This window comes from Bufo bufo, chromosome 4 (genome assembly GCF_905171765.1).
Source record: "Bufo bufo chromosome 4, aBufBuf1.1, whole genome shotgun sequence".
In the NCBI taxonomy this organism is placed as follows: Eukaryota; Metazoa; Chordata; class Amphibia; order Anura; family Bufonidae; genus Bufo; species Bufo bufo.
The window spans coordinates 388,036,717-388,064,286 of record NC_053392.1 but is presented as its reverse complement, the minus strand read 5'-3'; positions in this window follow the sequence as shown (position 1 = coordinate 388,064,286).

The following is a 27,570-nucleotide window of genomic DNA, read 5'->3' as shown; positions in this document are numbered from 1 at the left end:
TACTGGCACATGATTGGGGGCATCTATGGGGGCACATCTTACTGCAGATTATTGGGGGGCACTATAGGGGCATCTACTGAGGCTAAAAAAGAAGATATTTTATATGGGGCCTCTGTATAGGGGCATTTTATACTGGGACACATTATGGTGGGTACTATGGGAAAGGGGGGGGCACTATGGGGGTCATCTACGGGGGCACTGAGAAGGGGTATTTTATATTGGCACATTATGGGAACATTAGCTCAACTGGGGGCATTACAAATGTTTTGCATATTATAAGGAGAATTATTACTACTGGGGGGGCATTATGGTGGGCTTTATTACTCCCCCATGGTATGACCCCCTAGTAGCAGCACCAGCCTCTCCCTGCTCTGCTATCCCTCTGCCCTTTCTCCAAATCCTTATTATGAAATCTTTCTCATTAGGTTAAAGCACAACATCAGCTCCGCCGAGCCCCCGGCCAAAGTGTTGAAGTGGCGTCCGAGATCCCCAAGGGCCAAGTCAAGTAACTGTAAGTTTTTATGGGGGTTCTACAAAAGAGCTATCGTGGGGCAAAGTTCATATTCGTGTTTACACACGTGTTTTAAAATGAATGCTTTCTCCTATTATAAACAAGTAAATAATGACGCAATGCTGTGGGGCTGGTGTGCAACTTTTTCCAGGGCTGGTTTTTATCCCCAGTCCGGCCCTGGCCGAGCGAGCCGCCGGGACTTTTTTTTTTTTGACTTTTTTTTTTTTGACTTTTTTTTTTTTTTAAGCCGAGCAGCCGAGCCGCCGATTCGTGGGGCTGAAGTTGTTGCCATAGAAACATTGTAAAGGGGAGGAGTTAGTAAGATAACCACGCCCATGTGGGGGCGCCAGAAATATTTCTGCACCCAGGCGCCTGTGACCCTAGGATCGGCCCTGTATCCCCCCATCCAACTTCTGCCATTAATTTAGCTAGAGAGGATCCACACCCATCAACATTGCTCATAGAACCACCTGGATGGAACATATCCAAAGTGTTAGACATAATTATATTATAGTCACCCATACATAACACCCTAGCTGAAGGATAGGAAACAGCAAAGCTAATAGCCTGGTGGAGTATTTGCAGAGAGGATGGGGGAGGTATATACACACCTATCAAGACATACAGAATACCCTGAATATATGCTGCCACAAATATGTATCGCCCAGCGGGATCTATCTGCATTTGCTCAAGTTCCCATCTTAATGATTTATGTATCATTAAGGATACTCCACGGGACAAATTCGTATAGTAGGAATGCTGCGCCCATTGCTGCCACGGTTTCCTCAGTCGCTTAACCGTATCTTTGGTTAAATGAGTCTCCTGCAGACATAATATGTGTGGGTTAAATTTCCTTATCTCAGAAAACACCATAGCTCTTTTCCTCACGCTCCCTAGACCCCGGATGTTCCACGACATTACTCTCATGTCTGCCATTTCCCATCATTCACATCTGGAATCCTAGTAGTTACGTGATTTAGTGACCTTAATAACGTGGCATTGACATAGTACGGATCAGTGAACATGTAAAAGAAAAACTCAAAACAATACAAAAATGCAGGATTCGGAATATGTTTCATTCCGGATAGGTACTTTTCTATCCTGCAATACTTCAATAGTGACATAGCACCGTGGCAACACTTAAACGGAGAGTACTAATGGTATATCTTTACCAGTCGCACTGATATTGACAGCTGTAACATATAAAAGAACACATACCCTAGCTTTCACGTAGGTATATGAAAAAATGCACATACGCACAACATAAGATTACTCTTATAAATGATATGAGGTTATCAACATTATAGGTGCTTAGGCCCAGGCGAGACGTCCTCCCTCTATTCCCTTCACACTTATCCAGCATCAGATATGTTATGAATCATATATCAATGGATCGTTATACTCCTATATCTAAAAGGGAAGACGCCTCCCCAACCGCCCCACAAAGCACATCACTCTCTGGGTTTCAAAACTGCGCGAACAACATATAAATTACTGAAGCAAGGTAAAACATGAACGGTTCATCCTGACATATTTTTCCTCCCAATCAAAACAAGGTAAGTGTGGAAATAAATTGCATTCCCGATATTAAGGCCTTACAGCCCGACATCATGCCCCGTCCTATCGCTGTAGCATACCACATATTACCCAGGAGCAAAGTCATCTTTGATCTCTAGCAGGACGAGGCCTGCTTTCCAACCAGGCGACAACCTCCGTCGGCGAATTGAAGAATCTACTCCTCTCTCCATCAGCAATCCGCAGACGAGCTGGATACGCCATAGAATATGGTATGTCCAGATCTCGGAGGCGTTTCTTCACAGCCACAAATGTAGCCCTGCGCTTTTGTAATTCCGCAGAAAAATCCGGAAAAAGCATGATCGTGGCGTTCTCAAAGCAGATATTCTGTTTACGCCTCGCCAGTTGAAGGATGCGATCCCTATTGTTGGAATTCAACAGTCGCGCCAGAAGCGGACGTGGAGGGGCTCCTGGTGGTGGTGCCTTGGCGGGAACTTTGTGGGCTCTTTCCACAATGAATGCACTGGAGAAGGTGGCATCAGGAAAGGTAGATTTTAGCCATGTAGTGACAAAAGTACCAGGGTCAGTACCTTCTGCTCCTTCTGGAAGGCCAATTATGCGCAGATTATTACGTCTCGTGCGATTTTCAAAGTCATCGCATTTCTGCTGCCAAAATTCAACCTTCTTTTCCAAGTCGGATATTTGCTCAGGTATCGGGTTCACTCTATCTTCCACAACAGAGATTCTTTGCTCCGATTCCTTGATGCGCTCACGCATGTTCTGCATGTCAGCCCTTAGCAGGCCTATGTCCACCTTCACCTCTTCCAACTTTCCTGATAAGGAGGACCGAGAAGATGTGATGGCTAGCAATAGCTGTTCCGTCACTTGTTTGAGTGATGGCTCACCCTGGGTCGCTTCCTCTGTTTCCACAAGCGATTCCCCAGATGCCGATGATGAGCGTGCCTGCGCTCCCGCTCCGCCGCCATCTTGATTATCCAGGCGGGCAAACTCTTTGAGCTTTTCTGCGGCGGTAGGAGCCCTATTTCGGGACATTTTCAGTGCACGAGATCTACCCGATCTCTTACCCCTCGGTGTAGAAATGTTGGCGTTTGGTAATTTCAGGATTAATGTAAAAGCCAGGGTATGAGGTCCGGAGCTTCTGCTAACCGCGTCTGCTCATGCCAGCTTCCGGCCACGCCCCCCTCTGTTGTCCATGCTTAGTGCAGCGCACACAGACACACAATGAAAAGGCTAAGTAAACTTCTCTCCTTTTTATCTGCTTTAATGTGTGATTTTTATATTGCCCACACCTGTTACTTGCCCCAGGTGACTTTAAAGAAGCATCACATGCTTGAAACAATCTTATTTATCCACAATTTTGAAAGGGTGCCAATAATTTTGTCCAGCCCCTTTTTGGAGTTTGGTGTGACATTACGTCCCATTTGCTTTTTTTCCTCCCTTTTTTGGTTTTGTTCCAATACACACAAAGGGAATAAACATGTGTATAGCAAAACATGTGTTACTGCAATACCTTTCTGTGAGAAATACTTCATTTTATTGAAAAATTTCAGGGGTGCACACATTTATGGCCATGACTGTATATCTGTTTAGAGTCTGCTCCTCACCACCTCCCATGGGATACCATAACTTCTATGGATTTTTTTACCAGTAGAATAAGAATGAACCCGTCTGTCCAATCAATATTATATGCTAGTGCCGAATCTCCTTAGCACCTCTGCACCTTTTCTACCTGCTTCAGGAATCCAAAAGCAGGTTCCAGCCCAGTATTCCAATGCAGCTGCAAGCAATAATGTTAGGATACTATGCTTTCTCATTGCTGACTTATGTTGTTGCAATTCAAACCCTTCCCAACATTGCTTATTCATTGAATTGACAGCTCTGTTTAACTGCAAATCAAAATGGCAGCCTCCAGAAAATCAATATGGCAGCCTTCATGAAAAATTTCAATAGATAGAGCACTGAGCGTGTCACAATGGAACCCTTCAGCATCCATGGATGATGACATACGTATCAATGGGACCTTGCTGTTTTTCTTCCTGGGAACAGTCATATTGCTTCATTCTTCACTCAGGTGTGGGTCCGTGCACATTAACAGGTAAGGCCGAATGCACACGGCAGTGGAAGACAGACGTGAGCGGTCCGTGGTATCCCGGCCTGGCATCCTACTGAAAGCAGGAGCGCACGACGTCATTGGTTGCTATGACGCCGTGCGCTTCATGCCGCCGCTGCACTACAGTAATAGACTTGTATGATCTATACGAGTGTATTACTATAGTGCAGCGGCGGCATGAAGCGCACGGCGTCATAGCAACCAATGACGCCATGCGCTCCTGCTGTCAGCAGGATGCCAGGCCGGGATACCACGGACCGCTCACATCCGTGTTCCACGGCCGTGTGCATTTGGCCTAAGGGTTGACATAAACAGGTAAAGCCTCTTTCAGACGGGCTTCCCGGATTTGCTCCGGATGCATCCCAGGTGCATTGCGGGAAACCCGCGCAAATGTGCACACGATTTGAGTCAGTTTTGACTATGATTGCGTTGCGTTGTTCAGTTTTATCTGCGAGAGTGTAATGCATTTTGCACGCGCGTGATAAAAAACTGAATGTGGTACCCAGACCCGAACTTCTTCATTGAAGTTTGGGTTTGGGTTAGGTGTTGTGTAGATGTTATTATTTTCCCTTATAACATGGTTATAAGGGAAAATAATAGCATTCTTAATACAGAATGCTTACTAAAATGTTGCTTGAGGGGTTAAAAAGTATAAGCAAGATATTGCTGCATTTGTGGGAGGGGAGGCTGATTACAAGGCTATTCATACGTACCTGTGGGCCCAGGCTGGCTGATTACTAGGCTATTTATAGGCACCTGTGGGCCCAGGCTGATGCCGATTCAGCTGATTTCATTACCTCTGGGTCAGCTCTAGGATACAGCAGCATGGTGTGGAGGCTCCCTACGGCTGGGCGACGGCAGAATGTCACAGGAGGGCGCTGATATTCATGGTAGGATTGGAGTTGTTTGCACGGGACCCACGCTGCGGTCCGCGACATGTAGAGCTCTGGGATGAAGTAGTTTGGGCGCTAATGGTCAAACGATGGTTGTTAGTATTGTTTGTCTGGCTATTCAGAGGCCTGGTGGGGCCATTGCATACAGTTATTGGGGTAGCATGTGCTTAGAGTAGGCATGGTGGTATGTTTTCCGATACCTAGTTTACATGCAGGGTGCGTGTCTGCAGTGGGCTCAAACTATGCACACTGTGTTAAGTGATGGTAAATATGGATTAATGGTCGATTTAAAAAAAACAAAAAAACTGCAGCATTGTGTGGCAGCTTGTTCACATCTGGGTAAACAGCAAAACGTGCCATGTGAATGCTGGCGCTCACAGTAGCATCGACCTTGCTGCACAGGACTCGCACTGCGGTCCGCGGTTTGCAGTGTTCTGGGACGAAGGGGGTTTGGCGCTAATGTTCGAATGATTGTGGTTAGGAGTGTTACCTTCAAAACTACGTCTGTGTCTGCATTTACATTTTGTCCTATACACCATTCACTACTAGAGCTGCGTTCATACGTCCGCTGTTGCATTACGTTAATACTCTGCTCACTTTCAGATTGCTTTCATACGGCTGCTTATACCATGCTCTTCATGCTCGTACTCAGAGCTGTGCCCATACCATGTTTTAGGCACCACTCGCATCCAGAGCTGCATTCACCCACTTGTTCTTACATTACGTGTTATACTCTGCTTCCACTTAAAGCTGCATTTCTTTTCATTGCTACATTAAGGTTACTCAGTATTCTTACTAGGGCAAACGGCACACCGCTCTGATACTACTCTTCTGATAAACATAGCTGCTTTCTTTTCAGGCTTACGTTTCTTTCTTTCCTTGGTTTGTTACATTCCATAGGTCTACCTTCTCTGTTCACTTAAAAAATAAAAAAAAATTGTGGTCTTCTTTAGTCCTGGTTTGCATTCACTCAGACTGGTCTCCTTGACTTCTGGTTCGTATTCACTCAGATTGGTCTCCTGCCCAGTTAACCAAATGGCTCCCCAGCGGTCAGTGGGCCAATAGGAGTAAGCCCCTACTATATTTTCACAGTAGTTCATTCGTTTGTCACGATAAGGGTCTTCTCTTAGCGAACTGCAATGCCTCTGGCTCTTGTTTTTCTCCCATCTGTTTCAGTATTGCGGTTGGTTTAATGTCTCGTTTATACGCGTGGTTTGGATCACTAATGTCTATGCATTTTTCTTTAGGTCTGGGTCACGTTTTTACTTGTCACTGTAAGGTCATTCAGTTCAGTCTCTCGGCTTCGGGGGGCTTCATGTCCTCGGGGGCCCGATAACTGTTCTTCATGTTCGTTAGGTGTACAATATGGTTGTAGGCTGGTTAGCGTCCTAGGTTTATTATCGGAGAGGGTCATTGGTTATGCGAGTCCACAAGGCATACTGGTGCTGCATAAGTGGTTTATATTTTATTTAAAAAAAAAAGGGAATCCGCCATTAGTCTCTCACGTATGGCTTCTCCGTTTTAGATTACACGGATGACTCTGCCATTAGTCTCTCACGGATGACTCTGCCATTAGTCTCTCACGGATGACTCTGCCATTAGTCTCTCACGCATGGCTTCTCCGTTTTTAGGTTTACACATATGATATGACTCCGCCATTAGAGTCTCTTGCGCATGGCTCCGCCATTAGAGTATCTCACGCATGGCTTCTCCGTTTAAGTTTACGCATATGACTCCGCCATTAATCTCTCATGTATGACTCCGCCATTAGTCTCCCACGCATGGCTTCTCCGTTTTAGTTACACGTATGGCTCCGCCATTAGACTCTCCCGCATGGCTTCTCCGTTTTAGGTTTACACATATGACTCCGCCATTAGAGTCTCTCACGCATGGCTCCGCCATTAGAGTCTCTCACGCATGGCTTCTCCGTTTTAGTTACACGGATGGCTTCGCCATTAGTCTCTCGCGCATGGCTTCGCCATTAGTCTCTCACGTATGGCTTCTCAGTTTTAGATTACACATATGACTCCGCCATTAGTCTCTCCCGCATGGCTTCTCCGTTTTAGGTTTACACATATGACTCCGCCATTAGACTCTCCCGCATGGCTTCTCCGTTTTAGGTTTACACATATGACTCCGCCATTAGACTCTCCCGCATGGCTTCTCCGTTTTAGGTTTACACATATGACTCCACCATTAGAGTCTCTCACGCATGGCTTCTCTGTTTTAGGTTTACGCATATGACTCCGCCATTAGAGGCTCTCGTGCATGGCTCCGCCATTAGTCTCACGCATGGCTTCTCCGTTTTAGTTACACGTATGGCTCCGCCATTAGAGGCTCTCACGCATGGCTCCACCATGAGTCTCTCACACATGGTCTCTCCGTTTTAGGGTACACGCATGGCTCCGCCATTAGTCTCTCACGCATGGCTTCTCCGTTTTAGGTTACACGTATGGCTCCGCCATTAGAGGCTCTCACGCATGGCTCCGCCTTTAGAGTCTGCCGCGCATGGCTTCTCCGTTTTAGATTTTACACACAAACTCCTCCATTCGAGGCCGGCTGCATGGTCCCACCACAACTAGGTTCCATGTCTTTCTGCCTTCAGACCCGCTCGCATGGCTCTGTCATCTGTGGCTCGCAATACAATTTCTTGTGGTGGCTCGTGCCATTAGAGCCTCACTCACATTATTGTTTTCTCTAACTTTTTTTAATTTCTAGGTTGTTGGGTATAAAAGGAAATCATTGTTTTCTTTATAAGCCGTCATCCCGAGCCTGCCTTTGCGGACATCACCTTCTCCCAGGCAGGCTTACTTCATCTACAAACTCGGGCTGAGGGTGTTGGTGTCCGGCCTAAGTCCTGGGTATCGGTCTGTCTTCCAGTAGGAGGTACAGTAATAAGGCGTAATTTACGAAGTCTGCCACGTCTACAGACACAACAAAATCATATCACGACTACAGGCGCAGTATACGTAGTTTATCACGACCTTAAGCTTTATTTTCTGTTACAACTGCAGGTATGGTGTACGTCTGTCCTTATTACAAGCAACATTAGCTCGTTAATCGAAATAGACATGTATTTCTGTTTATGGTTCCCCAGGCCTGGTGAGTTTACACATTTCAATTAATCTACTACTAGTGCAAGACTGCATATGCCATGTTCTAATTTTTGGCTCCTTTATAAAAAATAAAATAAAAAGTGTGGCCTGGGGAATAAGTAGCGGTGAAGTATTTTGCCACCAGGAACAGTTGGTGTCCTATCACTGCCCTTGGCGAATGGTTGGAGTTAATTTAGGCCCTTCCAACAGATTCACCATTGTTTGTTTCAGTCTGCAGCTCTCAGGATTCAGACCTTCTCGTTGTATGGTCATGTGTTAGTGTACATAGGAGTAAATAGTTTCTGGTTACCGGCCACTCTTTTAATCGCATCAGCATTAACCATCTCCAAGAACGATGTGCCAATGCACAAGACAAAGAGGTAAGGTAGATGGAAGTCACTGTGTTATATACGGTATATTCCGCACCTTCATCATGAAAGGTCTTTTCGTTCAAAGTGGGTGTCGTAACGGTATGTATATATTTACTCTAAACTAAGGTCTGCTCTTTTTGGCAACTTTAGGCTGCCCTTCCACAGCAGTTATGGCATAATTCTACTGCTTGTTGTAGATAGGTTAGGTTCACCTTTCTGATAGCCGATCCGACCACAAGTATAAGCAAGATATTGCTGCATTTGTGGGAGGGGAGGCTGATTACAAGGCTATTCATACGTACCTGTGGGCCTAGGCTGGCTGATTACTAGGCTATTTATAGGCACCTGTGGGCCCAGGCTGACGCCGATTTAGCTGATTTCACCCACCCACCCACACCATCTTACAGTCACTTCACATTAGGGTGGCCTACATTAGGCTGCCCTTCCACAGCAGTTATGGCATAATTCTACTGCTCGTTGTAGATAGGGTTAGATAGGTTAGGTTCACCTTTCTGATAGCCGATCCGACCACAAAAAAAAAAAAAAAATAACTCTCCTCATCCACTTGATTGTGCAGCCGGCATCGTCTTTTTTCTTCTTTGAGGACCTGCAAAAAGACCTTTGACGTAACCACGTGGTGAGCGCGGTGACGTCAGCGCATGTCCTGCTGAATGAAGATAGATCGCGATTAGGTCAAAGGTCCTTTTGCAGGTCCTGAAAGAAGACTATGCGGGCTGCGCTATCAAGTGGATGAGGTGAGCTTTTTTATTTATTTTTTAACCCCTCAAGCAACATTTTAGTAGACATTCTGTATTAAGAATGATTTTATTTTCCTTTATAACCATGTTATAAGGGAAAATAATACAGTAAATTGACTTTTATCAATTTGCTAACATCTGCTAGCAACCATGCGTGACAAATCGCATTACATCCGCACTTGCATGCGGATGCTATGCAATTTTCACGCAGCCCTATTCATTTCTATGGGGCCTGCATTCTGTGAAAAACGCAGAATATATAACATGCTACGATTTTCACACAACACACAAGTGATGCGTGAAAATCACTGCTTATCTGCACAGCCCCATTGAAGTGAATGGGTACGGATTCAGTGCGGGTGCAATGCGTTCAACTCACGCATTGCACCTGCACGGAATTCTCGCCCGTGTGAAAGGGGCCTGAAAGTGCACTTTTTGTGTGTCAGTTTGATGGAAAAAGGCACAGTCATAAATAAGTAGATATTGTAGATATGAGAAAGATGATACATAGAGTAGATAGATAGCAAATTACTATATGCAAAAAGTTATTTTTAAACTTTAAGTACCATGTTTGGAAACCCATAGCCTGCTGCTGCTAACCTGAGTATTTTATCAACTTTGCTTGATGTATAAAAGAAATGAATAGAGGGTGTTGAAAGTGTATGGCCTTCTGAAACTAAGGTCTCAGCTTAAGAAAAAATCTCTGTCAAGATAAAATTTAAGCTGTAATGTAACTGATAAGATATGATAAAATGCTTAATAGCCTTGGATTGTTTCCCGAAATAGATTAAAATAAAAGGGCTAGAATGATAAAATTGTAAATCTGTGAAATGAGTAATTGTTTCTGACACCTCCAGCTAAGTGACAGTGTACTGAAAATGAGATTTTCTGATACAGATTCTGAAGGTACCTAGTTTAGAAATCAGTGTTTGGTGGAAGTCTAGGTCTGATATGACAAATGCTCCTGAAAAATATTATAGATACTAACCATTCATTATGCATTAAGCTGTTAAATAATTGTTACCATGCTCTCATACCATAATTGTCTACTATATTTAAACTCCTTACTATAAGAGGTCTAAATCCTGCTATACTGGGTATTAACTGGAATGTCCCCCTTTTCAATAATTAAAATATACTCCTTTTTCTAATCAGTTTTATGTTTTAAAGTGCATATGCTATATTTTTATATTACGTATGCAGATGTACCAAAGCTTCGCTTTACAGGAGGTAACTAGCAGTAAAAACAACTTAGCAGGGATGCAAGTAGAATCCATAGGGCCCCATAGCAAAATGAGATGAGTGGGCACTAGAGTTGAGTGAACACCTGGATGTTCGGGTTCGAGAAGTTCGGCCGAACTTCCCGGAAATGTTCGGGATCTGAACTCGACCCGAACATCGCCCCGAACCCGAACCCCATTGAAGTCAATGGGGACCCGAACTTTTTCGGCACTAAAAAGGCTGTAAAATAGCCCAGGAAAGGGTTAGAGGGCTGCAAAAGGCAGCAAAATGTAGGTAAATCCCCTGTAAACAAATGTGGATAGGGAAATGAATTAAAATTAAAAATAAAATGAATTCAAATTAACTAATATCAATTGGAGAGAGGTCTCATGGCAGAGAATCAAGCTTCACGTCACCCACCACTGGAACAGGCCATTGTCAGATATTTAGGCCCCGGCACCCAGACAGAGGTCCCATAGCAGAGAATCAGGCTTCACGTCACCCACCACTTAAACAGGCCACTGTCAGATATTTTTAGGCCCCGGCACCCAGACAGAGGAGAGGTTCATTCAACTTTGGGTTGCCCCGCAATATAATGGTAAAATGAAAATAAAAAAAGGATTGAATGAGGAAGTGCCCTGGAGTACAATAATATATGGTTAAGGGGAGGTAGTTATAAATGTCTAATCTGCACAAGGGATGGACAGGTCCTGTGGGATCCATGCTTGGTTCATTTTTATGAACGTCAGCTTGTCCACATTGGCTGTAGACAGGCGGCTGCGTTTGTCTGTAATGACGCCCCCTGCCGTGCTGAATACACATTCAGACAAAACGCTGGCCGCCGGGCAGGCCAGCACCTCCAAGGCATAAAAGGCTAGCTCTCTCCACGCGGAAAATTTGGAGACCAAGAAGTTTAATGGGGCCGAACCATCAGTCAGTACGTGGAGGGGTGTGCACACGTACTGTTCCACCATGTTAGTGAAATGTTGCCTCCTGCTAACACGTTCCGTATCAGGTGGTGGTGCAGTTAGCTGTGGCGTGGTGACAAAACTTTTCCACATCTCTGCCATGCTAACCCTGCCCTCAGAGGAGCTGGCCGTGACACAGCTGCGTTGGCGACCTCTTGCTCCTCCTCTGCCTTCGCCTTGGGCTTCCACTTGTTCCCCTGTGACATTTGGAAATGCTCTCAGTAGCGCGTCTACCAACATGCGCTTGTACTCGCGCATCTTCCCATCACGCTCCAGTGCAGGAAGTAAGGTGGGCACATTGTCTTTGTACCGGGGATCCAGCAGGGTGGCAACCCAGTAGTCCGCACACGTTAAAATGTGGGCAACTCTGCTGTCGTTGCGCAGGCACTGCAGCATGTAGTCGCTCATGTGTGCCAGGCTGCCCAGAGGTAAGGACAAGCTGTGCTCTGTGGGAGGCGTATCGTCATCGTCCTGTGTTTCCCCCCAGCCACGCACCAGTGATGGGCCCGAGCTGCGTTGGGTGCCACCCCGCTGTGAACATGCCTCATCCTCATCCTTCTCCACCTCCTCCTCATCCTCCTCGTCCTCCAGTAGTGGGCCCTAACTGGCCACATTTGTAACTGGCCTCTGCTGTTGCAAAAAACCTCCCTCTGAGTCACTTCGAAGAGACTGGCCTGAAAGTGCTAAAAATGACCGTCTTCCTCCTCCTGGGCCACCTCCTCTTCCATCATCGCCCTAAGTGTTTTCTCAAGGAGACATAGAAGTGGTATTGTAACGCTGATAACGGCGTCATCGCCACTGGCCATGTTGGTGGAGTACTCGAAACAGGGCACACAGGTCTCGCATGGAGGCCCAGTCATTGGTGGTGAAGTGGTGCTGTTCTGCAGTGCAACTGACCCGTGCGTGCTGCAGCTGAAACTCCACTATCGCCTGCTGCTGCTCGCACAGTCTGTCCAGCATGTGCAAGGTGCAGTTCCACCTGGTGGGCACGTCGCATATGAGGCGGTGAGCGGGAAGGCCGAAGTTACGCTGTAGCGCAGACAGGCGAGCAGCGGCAGGATGTGAACGCCGGAAGCGCGCACACACGGCCCGCACTTTATGCAGCAGCTCTGACATGTTGGGGTAGTTGTGAATGAACTTCTGCACCACCAAATTCAGCACATGCGCCAAGCAAGGGATGTGCGTCAAACTGGCTAGTCCCAGAGCTGAAACGAGATTTCGCCCATTATCGCACACCACCAGGCCGGGCTTGAGGCTCACTAGCAGCAACCACTCATCGGTCTGTTGTTCTATACCCCGCCACAACTCCTGTGCGGTGTGGGGCCTGTCCCCCAAACATGAGTTTCAGAATGGCCTGCTGATGTTTACCCCGCGCTGTGGTGAAGGTGTGTGGCTGACTGGATGAGCAGGTGGAAGAAGAGGAGGAGGAAGCTGAGTAGGAGGAGGAGGAGACAGGAGGCAAAGAATGTTGCCCTGCGATCCTTGGCGGCGGAAGAACTCTTCAGCTCTTCGCCTGGGGCCCATCCACCACTACATTTACCCAGTGTGCAGTTAGGGAGATATAGCGTCCCTGGCCCTGCTTAGGTGGACCTTCCCACAGATGGCGTTGCGCAGTGCACAATTGATTTTATCGGATACTTGGTTGTGCAGGGAAGGCACGGCTCTCTTGGAGAAGTAGTGGCGGCTGGGAACAACATACTGTGGGACAGCAAGCGACATGAGCTGTTTGAAGCTGTCTGTGTCCACCAGCCTGAATAACAGCATTTCATAGGCCAGTAGTTTAGAAATGCTGGCATTCAGGGCCAGGGATCGAGGGTGGCTAGGTGGGAATTTACGCTTTCTCTCAAATGTTTGTGATGGAGAGCTGAACGCTGCCCTGTGACATGGTTGAGATGCTTGGTGACGGAGGTGGTGGTACATCCTCTGATTGCTCGGCGGCAGGTGCCAACGTTCCTCCAGAGGCGGAATAAGAGGCCGAGGCAGCAGCAGCAGAAGAGTTAGCAGGGGGAGCCTGAGTGAGTTCCTTGTTTTTAAGGTGTCTACTCCACTGCAGTTCATGCTTTGCATGCAGGTTGTGCTAAGGTTCAGAATGTTAATGCCTCGCTTCAGGCTCTGATGGCACAGCGTGCAAACCACTCGGGTCTTGTCCTCAGTACATTGTTTGCAGAATTGCCACACCAGGGAACTCCTCGAAGCTGCCTTTGGGGTGCTCGGTCCCAGATGGCGGTGGTCAGTAGCAGACGGACTCTCTTGGCGGCGGGTGTTCTGCTTTTGCCCACTGCTCCCTCTTTTGCTACGCTGTTGGCTCAGTCTCACCACTGCCTCTTCCTCCGAATTCTGAAAGTCAGTGGCACGACCTTCATTCCATGTGGGGGTCTAGGACCTCATCGTCCCCTGCATCGTCTTCCACCCAGTCTTCCTCCCTGACCTCCTGTTCAGTCTGCATACTGCAGAAAGACGCAGCAGTTGGCACCTGTGTTTCGTCATCAGAGACGTGCTGAGGTGGTATTCCCATGTCCTCATCATCAGGAAACATAAGTGGTTGTGCGTCAGTGCATTCTATGTCTTCCACTGCTGGGGAAGGGCTAGGTGAATGCCCTTGGGAAACCCTGCCAGCAGAGTCTTCAAACAGCATAAGAGACTGCTGCAAACTTGAGGCTCAGACAGTTTCCCTGATATGCATGGGGGTGATGTGACAGACTGATGGGCTTGGTTTTCATGCGCCATCTGTGCGCTTTCTGCAGAAGACTGGGTGGGAGAAAATGTGAACGTGCTGGATCCACTGTCGGCCACCCAATTGACTAATGCCTGTACCTGCTCAGGCCTTACCATCCTTAGAACGGCATTGGGCCCCACCAAATATTGCTGTAAATTCTGGCTGCTACTGGGACCTGAGGTAGTTGGTTCACTAGGACGTGTGGCTGTGGCAGAACAGCCACGTCCTCTCCCAGCACCAGAGGGTCCACTAACACCACCACGACCATGTCCGCGTCCCTTACTAGATGTTTTCCTCATTGTTACCGTTCACCACAATAAGAAAAAAATTATTTGGCCAAATGTATTAAATTCAAATTCAGGCCTTTTTTTACAGGCACCTAACACTATCTGGCTATCTATTTAGGTACCGTATTACACTAATACAGGCACAGCAGTAACGACAGATTTAGCTGAATATAAATTGTAGGCCTAGTATTTAGGCGCTGGATGACAGGTATCCCTTTTACAGACCGAATTAGACTTGGAAATGCACGGTAGTGTGTGAAGTTATTGAGGATGACCCTATCCGCACCTTCAATCTAATATACCCTTTTATGGATAGATTTAACCTTGGCCTGATAGAGCAGAAACCACTAATTTAGGGAATTGCTAAGTTGGGAATTGTATTCAATCCAGAACAAAAACTGCTTCGGCAGACAGCAGACAGTATTACAATTGGCTAGCCACAGCTGAAACACCAGATTTAGGGTACTGCTATTTTGGCAATTGTATTTTACCCCTCAATAAAATAGCAAGCACAGCCAAGCCCCTGATGTAGTATATAGCAAAAAACAACACACTATTGATGGTTAAAAATGGACTTGGTGGCAGCTTGTGCTGGCGCACCACAAGACACAAAATGGCCGCCGATCACCCCAGAAAAAAGTGACTGAAAAACGCTCTGGGCAGCCTTAAAACAGTGAGCAATTGAATAGCAGAGGTTGTAGATACACAGCTCTATATCGATCACTTCAGTAAATAAATCCCTGCCTAATCTCGCCCTAACAGCAGCAGCTGCATCCTGTTCCTACACTGATCATAGCAGAGTGACATGCGGCGCTACGTGACTCCAGCTTAAATAGAGGCTGGGTCACATGCTGCACTGGCCAATCACAGCCATGCCAATAGTAGGCATGGCTGTGATGGCCTCTTGGGGCAAGTAGTATGACGCTTGTTGATTGGCGGCTTTGCAGCCTTTCAAAAAGCGCCGACTTTTACGAAGATGTTCGGGTCCGTGTCACGGACACCCCAAAATATACAGTTTGGGTTTGCTCATCCCTAGTGGGCACCACTCCAATAACAGGGCACTGAAACAGTAGTAGTAATACAAGATAACTGAAACATAGGTGGCAATAATTAAAGGTTTAAATTAGGGATGAGTGAAGCAAGCTTCAGATCCTAGACCTGCAGTGAAGAACAGTGCAGCCAATTCGCTGCACTAATAATGAAGACTGTACTGTATAGTCGGTCTTCGTTGTTAATGGGTATGTGGTACCTTTTTAATGCACCTTAAAACAGGGAATATTGCTGGTATGGGGTTTGGCTGTTCAGGTGGGGGTGCAATATGCTGGCATATCCATTTCTCCAACCCCAGTGCTCTCCTGCTCTACAGGTGGGAGCCCTTCTTCTGCCATCTGCTTTCCACATGTAATATTGATGAGAATGTCATCAGGAACATCCAGCTCCTCCTCTCTCTGCATTTTGCTGACTTTTTTTGGAGACTTTAAAGGATGATTTGGAAGAAGTTAAAGCCAGCAAAAGATGAGGATGATCATGATTAAAACCTGGCCCCTCTAAGGGGTGCAGACTGGATGGTATTGGTTGGCACGCTGACAGTGGAATAATAAAGGCTTCCATCTTATTGGTAATAAATTACATATCTTAGTTTACGTCTGATGTAGGAATAAATAAATAAAACTGACACAGAATACGTTTCCCTGCACTCTACCTGCACTCTCCCTCTCCAATATTCTTCTAAAAATAATTTTCAGGAACACTGTCCCTAGCACATGAGCACTTGCCACATCTCTCCCTATGCTCAGCTCACAGGACAATGGCGGAGACCACGCGGGATGAGGGTTTTATAAGGCTGTAAAATCACAGTGGATCGCTATCTGTGGATTGGCTGGCTGCATGGCATTATGGATAATCTTTCTTCCTGGGCTTGTCTGCTCTACTCTTAGTTTCACTTTGTAACATGTGCAGTTGCCATTTTAGGAAAACCTGATTTGTTACCACTAAACGTCAATTTCAGATTCGCTGCAAATAGAAATATTCCTAAACTTTGGATTGAATTCCGCTTCAAATGCTTCTCTTTGCTCAACACTAGTACTAATTGATGACCTATCCTGAATATAAGTCATCATCTTTTCCAGAATAACCCCTTTTAAAAACCTTTAAACTGTCTAGTCTAATTTTATACCATCTATTTTAGTCTTACTTTGAGCCGCATCGTACATGTACGGGACGCTGATCGGGCGGGTGCAGGAGCTGCGCCTGCCTGATCAGCGGCAGGGGTCCAGCAGCCACTGATAGCCGGACCCCTGCAGTATCACCGATGCCAGAGAATTAACCCTTGCACTGCCAGTCAGTGCTAACCGCGGCACGTGAGGGCTTCAGATGTGTGCGGGGTGTCCAACAGGTCCCCGTGCTGCTGTGACAGGGACCCGATGGCAGGGAAGGCAGCCCGATGCCTTCCTTAGGCATCGTGGCTGCCTTCCGGGAGAGCTTTTGAGATCCAGCCCCCTGGATCTCACAGGCAAGCTGACTGAAGAGTATTACAGTGTGTAATACACTTACAGCCAATGCATTACAATACAGAAGTATCAGACACCCAGAAGTTGTGTGTGAAAAAAAAAAAGTTTAACAAAAAAAATTTAAGTAAAAAAAAAAAGGGGGTTCTTTTCCTAGAATAAACTAAAAAAAAATAATTGTAAAAAATAGGGAAATATTAGGTATTGCCGCGTCCGTATCGACTGGCTCTGTAAAAATATCACATAATCTAACCCCTCAGGTAAACACCGTCAAAAAAATAAAATAAAAACTGTTCAATCAAAAAGGTGTATGCCCCCCCAAAATAGTACCAATCTGACCGTCACTTCTTTCCGCAAAAAATGTGTCCCTAACTAAGACAATCGCCCATAAAATAAAAAAAAAACTGGCTCTCAGACTATTGAGACACTAAAATATGACTTTTTTTTTTGTTTCAAAAATGCGTTTATTGTATTAAATGTAAAAAATAAAGTAGACATATTAGGTATCATAGAAACATAGAAACATAGAATGTGTCGGCAGATAAGAACCATTTGGCCCATCTAGTCTGCCCAATATACTGAATACTATGGATAGCCCCCATAGTATTCAGTATCGCCATGTCTGTAACAACCTGCTGTAGAAAAATACCACATGGCCTAACCCTTCAGGCAAATACTGTAAAAAAATTATAAAATAAAATAGCAATTTTTTTGTAACCTTACATCACACAAAGTGTAATAGCAAGCGATCAAAAAGTCATATGCACCCTAAAATAGTGGCAATCAAGCCATCATCTCATCCTGAAAAATTGATACCCACCTAAGACAATTCCCCCCCCCCCCCCCCCCCCCAAAAAAGAAAAAAACTATGGCTCTCACACTACACTATGGAGACACTAAAACATGATTTATTTATTTTTTTTGTTTAAAAAATATCATTGTGTAAAACTTACATAAATAAAAAAAAGCATACATATTTGGTATTGCCATTAGTGATGGACGAACATCGGCCGGGACGATTTGTGATTGCGAACTCGTGTTCGCGATCAAATGTTCGCGAACCGCACGTTCGCGGTGGGCCCCATTCACTTTAATAACAGGCGAACCTGAAAAACCTTCAGGTCATATTTGCAGCCAGCAAACACTTACTGGAAGTACACAAATAGTCCCACAACATGGACAGTGATATACCAGAGGGGGATCGTTGGCAAAATTACCACAAAAAATATGTATTTTAATCAGGGGCCATGTTTATGCGGGAAACTCTCAAAAATGTGCCCTGCTGAAGCTTAGAAAGATTTTATTTCCTATCAGTTTGATGTATACAAATGTGCAGCACTCCACGTTTTTGTATCATACAGAGTCCATAAAAAAAAGCATACGTTAATGTACATTTTTTTTTTTCTACCATGGAACAGAACAGACGTCACTGTACATCATCAGTCTGAGGCATCTGTTAACGCATACATTTTTGGTATGCAATGGATGGCAAAAATAGCATGTGAACCCAGCCCTAGTGTCAGAATAGGCACCAGTACAATGTGGAGCAGCGTGGTGGAGAGGGGAAGCCGCCATGTACTGACAGAGTGCTAACTGGTCCTGGTGGTCAGGGATGAGGACTGTGCTTCCCAAGGATACTTTCTACTGGGAAATACAGGGCACATTATAATTCACTAGAATCTATATAATATAAAGATATTAGCCCTACCCCAGAATAATTACAATTAGGTGGTCATTTATTATATAGAAATACGTTTATGTTAGGCGTATTTCTGACAGATTGTGGCGCAAAGGTCCTTAGCACCGCAACCTGCATATTTTGCATATTTTCCCCACTCATCCCAGGTCTAAAAAAGTATGGCGTGGGCAGGGAAAGGGATGCAGTTATTGCCATGCAGTTATTGGATACCACTGCCATACATTGACTGGATAACACCTCTGTACAGTGACCGGATAACACCGCCATACCGTGACCGGATAAAAGGGTATAAGAGGGCACTGCACAGGGTGTGGTAAGAGGGCACAATGCAGGGTATAAGGGGGCACAGTACGGGGTGAGGGGCACAGTAAAGGGTGGGGGACACAGTCACATGACCCTGTGACATTAGAAGGTCCTTATGGTGAATGCGGTTCATATGCCACTAAAATGAGAAGCTGAGGAGTAAGACAGGGGAGTGATTATGTGGCTAGAGATAAAAAATGTAACTGTCGGCCAGTACAGGCCCCAAAAATTAGGCAATAGGCATTCACCTGACAGCAAAGAACTTTGGATTCTGTGGCTGTCGGTACATTAGGCAGTGTGGGGAACCGTACTCACAAGACCAGTGTTCAAAAGCAGGGACACCAAACCATTCATCAAAAGTCCTCTTTATTTAGGCTTTTTATATCAGTACAGCCAGTACATCCGGATCGCAGCCGGGTTACCTCACACTGTCTGCCTTTCCTCCAGACTGAGACACACCTAAGATCCAGTAGCAGGATTAAATAAGATCCCTGGACATGAGCATGCCCCAAGTTCCAGTAAAAGCCCGCCCTGAACTAGCTGAACCAGCTACACTATCTATATGGTGTCCCCCAACTACTTTAGTGGACTTCTGGACTAGGGCTTTTACTCTACCACTGCGGGACACCTTGGTGACACATTACTGGTATAAGCATGCCGCTTTATAATACTTCCTGCAACATTCTGGGTAACACATTGTCGGGAAGTAATAATTAAATTAAGAATTATTAATTATGGTCATAAAAATAACCATATTAAAAAAATTATACAATTTGTCATAAATTCTTAAAATCATGACCTGGTGAATTGTAGACAAACTAATCGATACAATTCACATCTGAGTCCGACTATTTCCTCAGATAAATAAGTTCTTTTGACGTGAGATGACAATAAACATATATAAGTAAATAAACAAAATGATACATACAAATGAATATATATAGCGTTAATATAAAGTATTACAAGCTTAACAATACATGTAAGTGGAAATAACTTGTCACATTATAACCAAGCTATTATTAGGTTAGGATATCAAAGTAGGAACATAAGTTATATACATTACTTCTGTTCAGAGAAAACCTCATGATATCAAGATGGGCATGTCTAATCATAGACATCAATATGGAATGCTAAATACATTCTGCCCCCGCTAACCAACTACACATCACATGACTTCAAGATGGGCAAATACATTCAAGGATATAACTTAGAAGAGATAACTGTATCCTTCCGCCCCATCCTGGACTATTTTCACACATGTGACTTTGGTAAGACTATTAAGACAAATAACAGGGATCTAGGATCTTTGCTAGACCATATCTTAAATGGGAAGGACTTGAAACAAGTCTTTCCTGTAGGAATCCATCACTTAGCTTGGTGAAGAATATTCAATCACTCACCTAAAGAATTATTAGGAACACCTGTTCTATTTCTCATTAATGAAATTATCTAGTCAACCAATCACATGGCAGTTGCTTCAATGCATTTAGGGGTGTGGTCCTGGTCAAGACAATCTCCTGAACTCCAAACTGAATGTCAGAATGGGAAAGAAAGGTGATTTAAGCAATTTTGAGCTTGGCATGGTTGTTGGTGCCAGACGGGCCGGTCTGAGTATTTCACAATCTACTCAGTTACTGGGATTTTCTCGCACAACCATTTCTAGGGTTTACAAAGAATGGTGTGAAAAGGGAAAAACATCCAGTATGCGGCAGTCCTGTGGGCGAAAATGCCTTGTTGATGCTAGAGGTCAGAGGAGAATGGGCTGACTGATTCAAGCTGATAGAAGAGCAACGTTGACTGAAATAACCACTCGCTACAGCCGAGGTATGCTGCAAAGCATTTGTGAAGCCACAACACGCACAACCTTGAGGCGGATGGGCTACAACAGCAGAAGACCCCACCGGGTACCACTCATCTCCACTACAAATAGGAAAAAGAGGTTACAATTTGCACGAGCTCACCAAAATTGGACTGTTGAAGACTGGAAAAATGTTGCCTGGTCTGATGAGTCTCGATTTCTGTTGAGACATTCAAATGGTAGAGTCCGAATTTGGCGTAAACAGAATGAGAACATGTATCCATCATGCCTTGTTACCACTGTGCAGGCTGGTGGTGGTGGTGTAATGGTGTGGGGGATGTTTTCTGGGCACACTTTAGGCCCCTTAGTGCCAATTGGGCATCATATAAATACCACTGGCTACCTGAGCATTGTTTCTGACCATGTCCATCCCTTTATGACCACCATGTACCCATCCTCTGATGGCTACTTCCAGCAGGATAATGCACCATGTCACAAAGCTCGAATCATTTCAAATTGGTTTCTTGAACATGACAATGAGTTCACTGTACTAAAATGGCCCCCACAGTCACCAGATCTCAACCCAATAGAGCATCTTTGGGATGTGGTGGAACTGGAGCTTCGTGCCCTGGATGTGCATCCCTCAAATCTCCAACTGCAAGATGCTATCCTATCAATATGGGCCAACATTTCTAAAGAATGCTATCAGCACCTTGTTGAATCAATGCCACGTAGAATTAAGGCAGTTCTGATGGCAAAAGGGGGTCCAACACCGTATTAGTATGGTGTTCCTAATAATTCTATGTGTGTGTGTGTGTGTGTGTGTGTATATATATATATATATATATATAATCCCAAATATTGCAGCAGCACAGTCAGACGTTGTGCACTGGGTGCAATTCCTCACAGAGGCCGGCCCCTCCTCCAAGATATATACTTAACAAAATTATATATATATATATATTCTCTATATCTCTAAGCAATCATTTAATGCTTTGCTAGATTATGAGTCTTGATTCTTCTGCAGGTAGAATGAAGCCTCACAATATCCTAATACATCTCAATATGAAGATGATCGATTAATTAATATATTTATTTATTCGCCAATCGAGATGGTACAATTTCACCCACACTATCAAATTAGTCTTAATAAAATGAAATATCATTCTCTGTGTCTCTTACCAAGTCCTAGTAGGAATCTCACTTCTGCTCCTAGGAAAGCTGGGTGGTCCATCATGGCGCATCTCACCATGGCTTTCATCCTGATAGACCCATCTAAAGAGCTCAACCTCTCTTTCCTTTACCCCTGTGTCTGGTTTATGATCACAAACTTATCAGTTAGACACACCTTTCTAGTTTGGAACTTTCCAATCATTGTCGGATAGGCGTGACCATTGATAAAAAATGTGACATCATAACCTTACCCAGAATGCACTTTTGCTACTGTTGTAATGTCACCTACTGATACCTAGGTGGCACTGCTGTATAAGCTATTTGCATCATAGTATAAAGGGTTAACTTATGTAAGTCTGAATAAAACGTATTTTATACATTTGACCTTGGAAGCTTTAATTCAAAGCTATAGGGATTAATTCTGACACTTGTAGCAATTAGAGACAGACCTCTAGACATCTCTCTGAATGTTTCTCACACTGTTGATTTATGGACCGTAATGATATGAATGGCCTTGTTTTCTCAGATATCAGTATCTTCTCTATCATGCCAAAAATGTGATTAATTGTTATAAAACAGACATCTTCAGACACTCTTTTAGAGACAAATTTTCTCCCAATGAGGAATATATATAATATACTGGATACATATTGTCTTCATAACATACAACCATATGATATAAAGTAATAAAAAAAAATATATATATATATATATATATATATATATATATATATATATATATATATATATAATCTCCTACTGATTGTTTTATGCTACGGACTAAGGCTCATTAAATGTACATTGTACATTGTACATATTATATATTTAGCTTCATTAATAAATACCAAATTGTATAGGTAATTATCACCAGCTGCATAGAGCTTAACTTTAGCTCCCGTCATAAATTTATAACTAGACAAGGAGGCTTCTCAGACTGGTACATTCATGAGAAGAATAACACTAAAGAGTAGAAACCATTGTGCGACCTTACTTCAGCCTACTCAAGACGAACAAAATTGTAACTATAGTCGAGCATGGCTCTTAAAGGCAATGAACATTGACATCTTGACTAGAGATGTCCCGAATAGTTCGCCGGCGAACATAGCTTGTTCGCCGCGGCGGGCGAACATATGCGATGTTTGGTCCGCCCCCTATTTGTCATCATTGAGTAAACTTTGACCCTGTACCTCAGTCAGCAGACACATTCCAGCCAATCAGCAGCAGACCCTCCCACCTCCTGGACAGCATCCATTTTAGATTCATTCGGAAGCTGCATTCTTAGTGAGAGGAGTTAGTGTAGCTGCTGCTGATTTAATAGGGAAATCGATAGCTAGGCAAGTGTATTCAGTGTCCACTGCAGTCCTGAAGGACTCATCTGATCTCTGCTGTAAGGACAGCACCCCAAAAAGCCCTTTTTAGGGCTAGAACATCAGTCTGCTTTTTTTTTTTTGTGTAATCAAATTGCAGTGGCCTGCCAGCGTGTGCGTCAGGCTCACAGCCCTGCAAGTGCATAGTGTCACCAGCGCAACTCAGATCTGGTGTCACATTCGATTACATTTAAAGAAAAACAACAGTTTTGACTGAATAAATAGCAGTCAGTTACACACACGTGTTTGTGTGTTTAAGGCCCAGTGCAGTACATAGTGTCACTTCAGGGCAACTCATATCTTGTGTCACAGTAGCTTGCACGCATAGTACAACTTAACTAATCTAAAAAAAAATGACAGGCAGAGGCAGGCCACCCCGCAGGGGCCGTCGTGGTCATGGTGCTGTGATTCCCTTTGGCCCTAGACTAATGCCCAGTGTTCAGAGGCCACGTACCCTGAACTCGAAAAGTTCTGAGGACTTAGTTGACTGGCTAACACAGAACACCCAATCTTCTACAGCTTCCGCTCGGAACCTTGACGCACCATCCTCCTCCAGCTCCGCTTTGGGCACCTCTCGCCTGCTGCCACCACCAACACTAGCACCACAGCCACTTCACTTGATCTGTCAGAGGAGTTATTTACACATCAGTTGGAAGAAATCAGTGATGCACAACCATTATTGCCAGAGGATGTAGATAACAGGGATATGTCTCAGTCAGGCAGCATTACACACATGGACGTACGGTGTGATGATGATGTTGTACCCGCTGCTGCTTCCTTTGCTGAGTATTCAGATACAAGTGAAGCGGTTGATGATGACGATGTGTCCGTAGATGTCACGTGGGTGCCCGCTCGAAGAGAAGAAGAAGAACAGGGGGAAAGTTCTGATGGGGAGACAGAGGAGGAGACGAGTTGGAAGCAGGGGGAGGTCATCGCAAGGAGCTAGTGGCACAGTCAGACAGCATGCATCGGCACCCGGGGTCAGCCAGACAGCACGCCAATCGACGCATGCTGTTGCCACCACCAGAATGCCGTCATTGCAGAGCTCAGCAGTGTGGCATTTTTTTGTGTCTGCCTCTGACAACAGCGATGTCATTTGCAACCTGTGCCAAAAGAAACTGAGTCGTGGGAAGTCCACTAACCACCTAGGTACAACTGCTTTGAGAAGGCACATGATCGCACATCACAAATGCCTATGGGATCAAAACATGAGTACAAGCAGCACACAAACTCAAAGCCGCCATCCTCCTCCTGGTCCAGCATCTTCAGCCACATCAACCACTGCTGTCCTCCTTGCTCCCTCTCAACCATCCGCCACTCCGTCTCTCGCCTTGAGCAGTTCCTGCTCATCTGCCCACAGTCAGGTGTCTGTCAAGGACATGTTTGAGCGTAAGAAGCCAATGTCACAAAGTCACCCCCTTGCCCGGCATCTGACAGCTGGCTTGTCTGAACTCTTAGCCCGCCAGCTTTTACCATACAAGGTGGTGGAGTCTGAGGCGTTCCAGGGGGACGTAACAGGGATTAAACTGATAAGAATAGAACAACATAACACACCACAACTATCTGGCGGCACATTAGATTGCATTGCACGCGCAGTGCCCCAAATTTGAAGTAGGAGGACCGACCAAGCATCTTTTTCCATCTCCCCGTTCCTAAAATCGATGCCATATACACGTTCCCTGATAGGGGACGTAACAGGGATTAAACTGATAGAAATAGTACTACTTAACACACCTTATAATAACGCAGAGAGAGGCAACGCAGAGAGAGGAGTCTGAAGAAGAGGAGTCAGAGGAGGAAGGTGGCTTTGAGGAGGTGGAAGACCAACCACAGCAGGCATCCCAGGGGGCTTGTCATCTTTTGGGGACCCTTGGTGTTGTACATGGCTGGGTGGAGGAAGAGACCTTCAATGACATCAGTGAGGACAAGGAACGGGACATGGCTAGCTTGGTATCCAACCTTGTGCAAATGGGGAGTTTGCGGTTGTGCAAATGGACTGTTTGCGGTGCGTTAAACGGGGAGTTTGGTCTGTCACTGTGAAGCGGGCGTAACCCTTACACTACCTGATCGATACAACATCATACCTGATGTTTTAAAGCACGTTATTCCAAACATTTTAGGAATGTTAGGTGATTTATGCCCTTTATGGATTAAAACCAGACTCTGCGTCAACTATGTAATTTTCCATGGGAGTTTTGCCATGGATCCCCCTCCGGCCAGCCACAGTCCAGGTGTTAGTCCCCTTGACACAACTTTTCCATCACTATTGTGGCCAGAAAGAGTCCCTGGGGGTTTTAAAATTCGCCTGCCTATTGAAGTCTATGGCGGTTCGCCCGTTCGAACATTTGTGAAAATTTGCGTGCTCCGTTTTCAAAGGGAAAATTTTATGTTCGCGACATCACTAATCTTGACTAGAATAATTGGATATCAATGCATTTACCTATGAAGAGGCGCAACAACATATCTCCCCTCATAAATGACTCCTGTCACAGCGGTCACAGGATAAAATTGTAACCAATAGGAATTCACCTGACTGCAAACAACTTTGGATTCTGTGCTGGAGGTATATTAGGCGGTCATAGGATAAATATTAGTGTTGATCGAGCACCATAGTGCTCGGGGGCTTGGACCGAGCACACGAGTATAATGGAAGTCAATGGGAGAACCCGAGCATTAAACCAGGTACCCCCTGCTCTGAAGAAGGGAGGGTGCCTGGTTCATAGGAAAATATCAGAAATTTATGGAAACACCACCAAAATGGTTCTGTAACAGCATGGGGAAGATGTCTGGATGCATCTTGGACTCCCAGGTCGCTGCTGGGAACGATGTTGTCCGAGTAGTACGCCACTTTTACAGACTGACAATAATATGCACAAAACCAATCTAAAAATGATTTTAGAGGAAAAATCAATAGGAAACATTTTTTCCTGTAAATTCACTTGTATATAAAGTGCAAGTGCTGGCAAAAATTACAAGGAAGAGGCATTCTGATACAACCTGTATATCACATAAAGGAGGGCCATATTCACATTGTGGTACAATTGTTCATGTAGTGGGACTCCTACACTCATAAAGGCTATGCACAAAGTGAAAGGACTGCCAAAAATTACAAGGAACCGGCACTCCAATACACCCTTTATTACACATAAAGGAGGGCATCATACATAACCTTGAAAAATTATGATTGGCCTGCTGGTGACCATCAAAAACATTTGTATCAAGTGCCTGCTGATCTGACCATCTAGAACATTATGGGTGAGGGCCTGCTGCCACTTGGATGACTAGTTAACCTGGGGCCTATCACACATTCAGATATCTGGCCTATAAACTTTCCATGTTGTCAGTGCAAACAATTGTAACTATGGGTAATGGGGAATCAGTGTTTGATTCAGGAGAGGGAACCTGAGAAACGTCTACGGCTACCACATCCAAGCAAGGCAGCATGCGCGCAAATTACCTGTTAGGTATGATTAGATGAGTGCCTGCAGGTGAGCTGACCCAGTAAAAGATTTTAGGTGTGGGACTGCTGGTGAGATGACCCAGTAAAACATTATATGCAAGGGCCGGCAGGTGAGCGGACCCTCTAAAAAATGATATGTGAGAGCCTTCAGGTGAGCTGATCCTGTAAAAGATTTGAGTTGCGGGCCTGCAGGTGAGCTGAGCCTCTGAAAAATTTAATGCGAGTGCCTTCCAGTGAGCTGACCCTGTAAATGTCACAGTGGGGAGTGGGGGAAACTCCCCACCGTACGATGTTGGGAATACCTAAAGCAACTAGGCCTGGATGCCAGGATCAAGGAGCAGGTCACCTCCTAAAGCGTCCCTAATCCATGCACTAACTCCTCACCGTATGAGCGGACCTGGATGGTAGTACGGATCATACCTAGAAAACCGAGGACCCTGAGTTGCCCTGATAATCCCTCACATAGGAGCAGGTTAGAGACGACCTGATCTTACAAGACACAGATTAAGAGGAGTCTAAACCGGCCTAGTAGCAGAGAAAAGCCAAGTGGAACAGCAGGTAAGTATCCAGTGGCGGAAATAACGACTGAACCAAGAACCCCGGAATGCAAGGTATGCAGAAGACACACCAGGGTGAACTGTAACCCATGCTCAGGACTCGGTACATACTGACACACAAAGGAACCAGCACTCCAGCAACAGCCCACTGACTTGACTTTTGGTTTCCCCTCCGGGTAACCCTGAGACCCCCTTCCAGAGGTACAACAGACAGGGAAACGCCTTTCATTCATGCCGGAC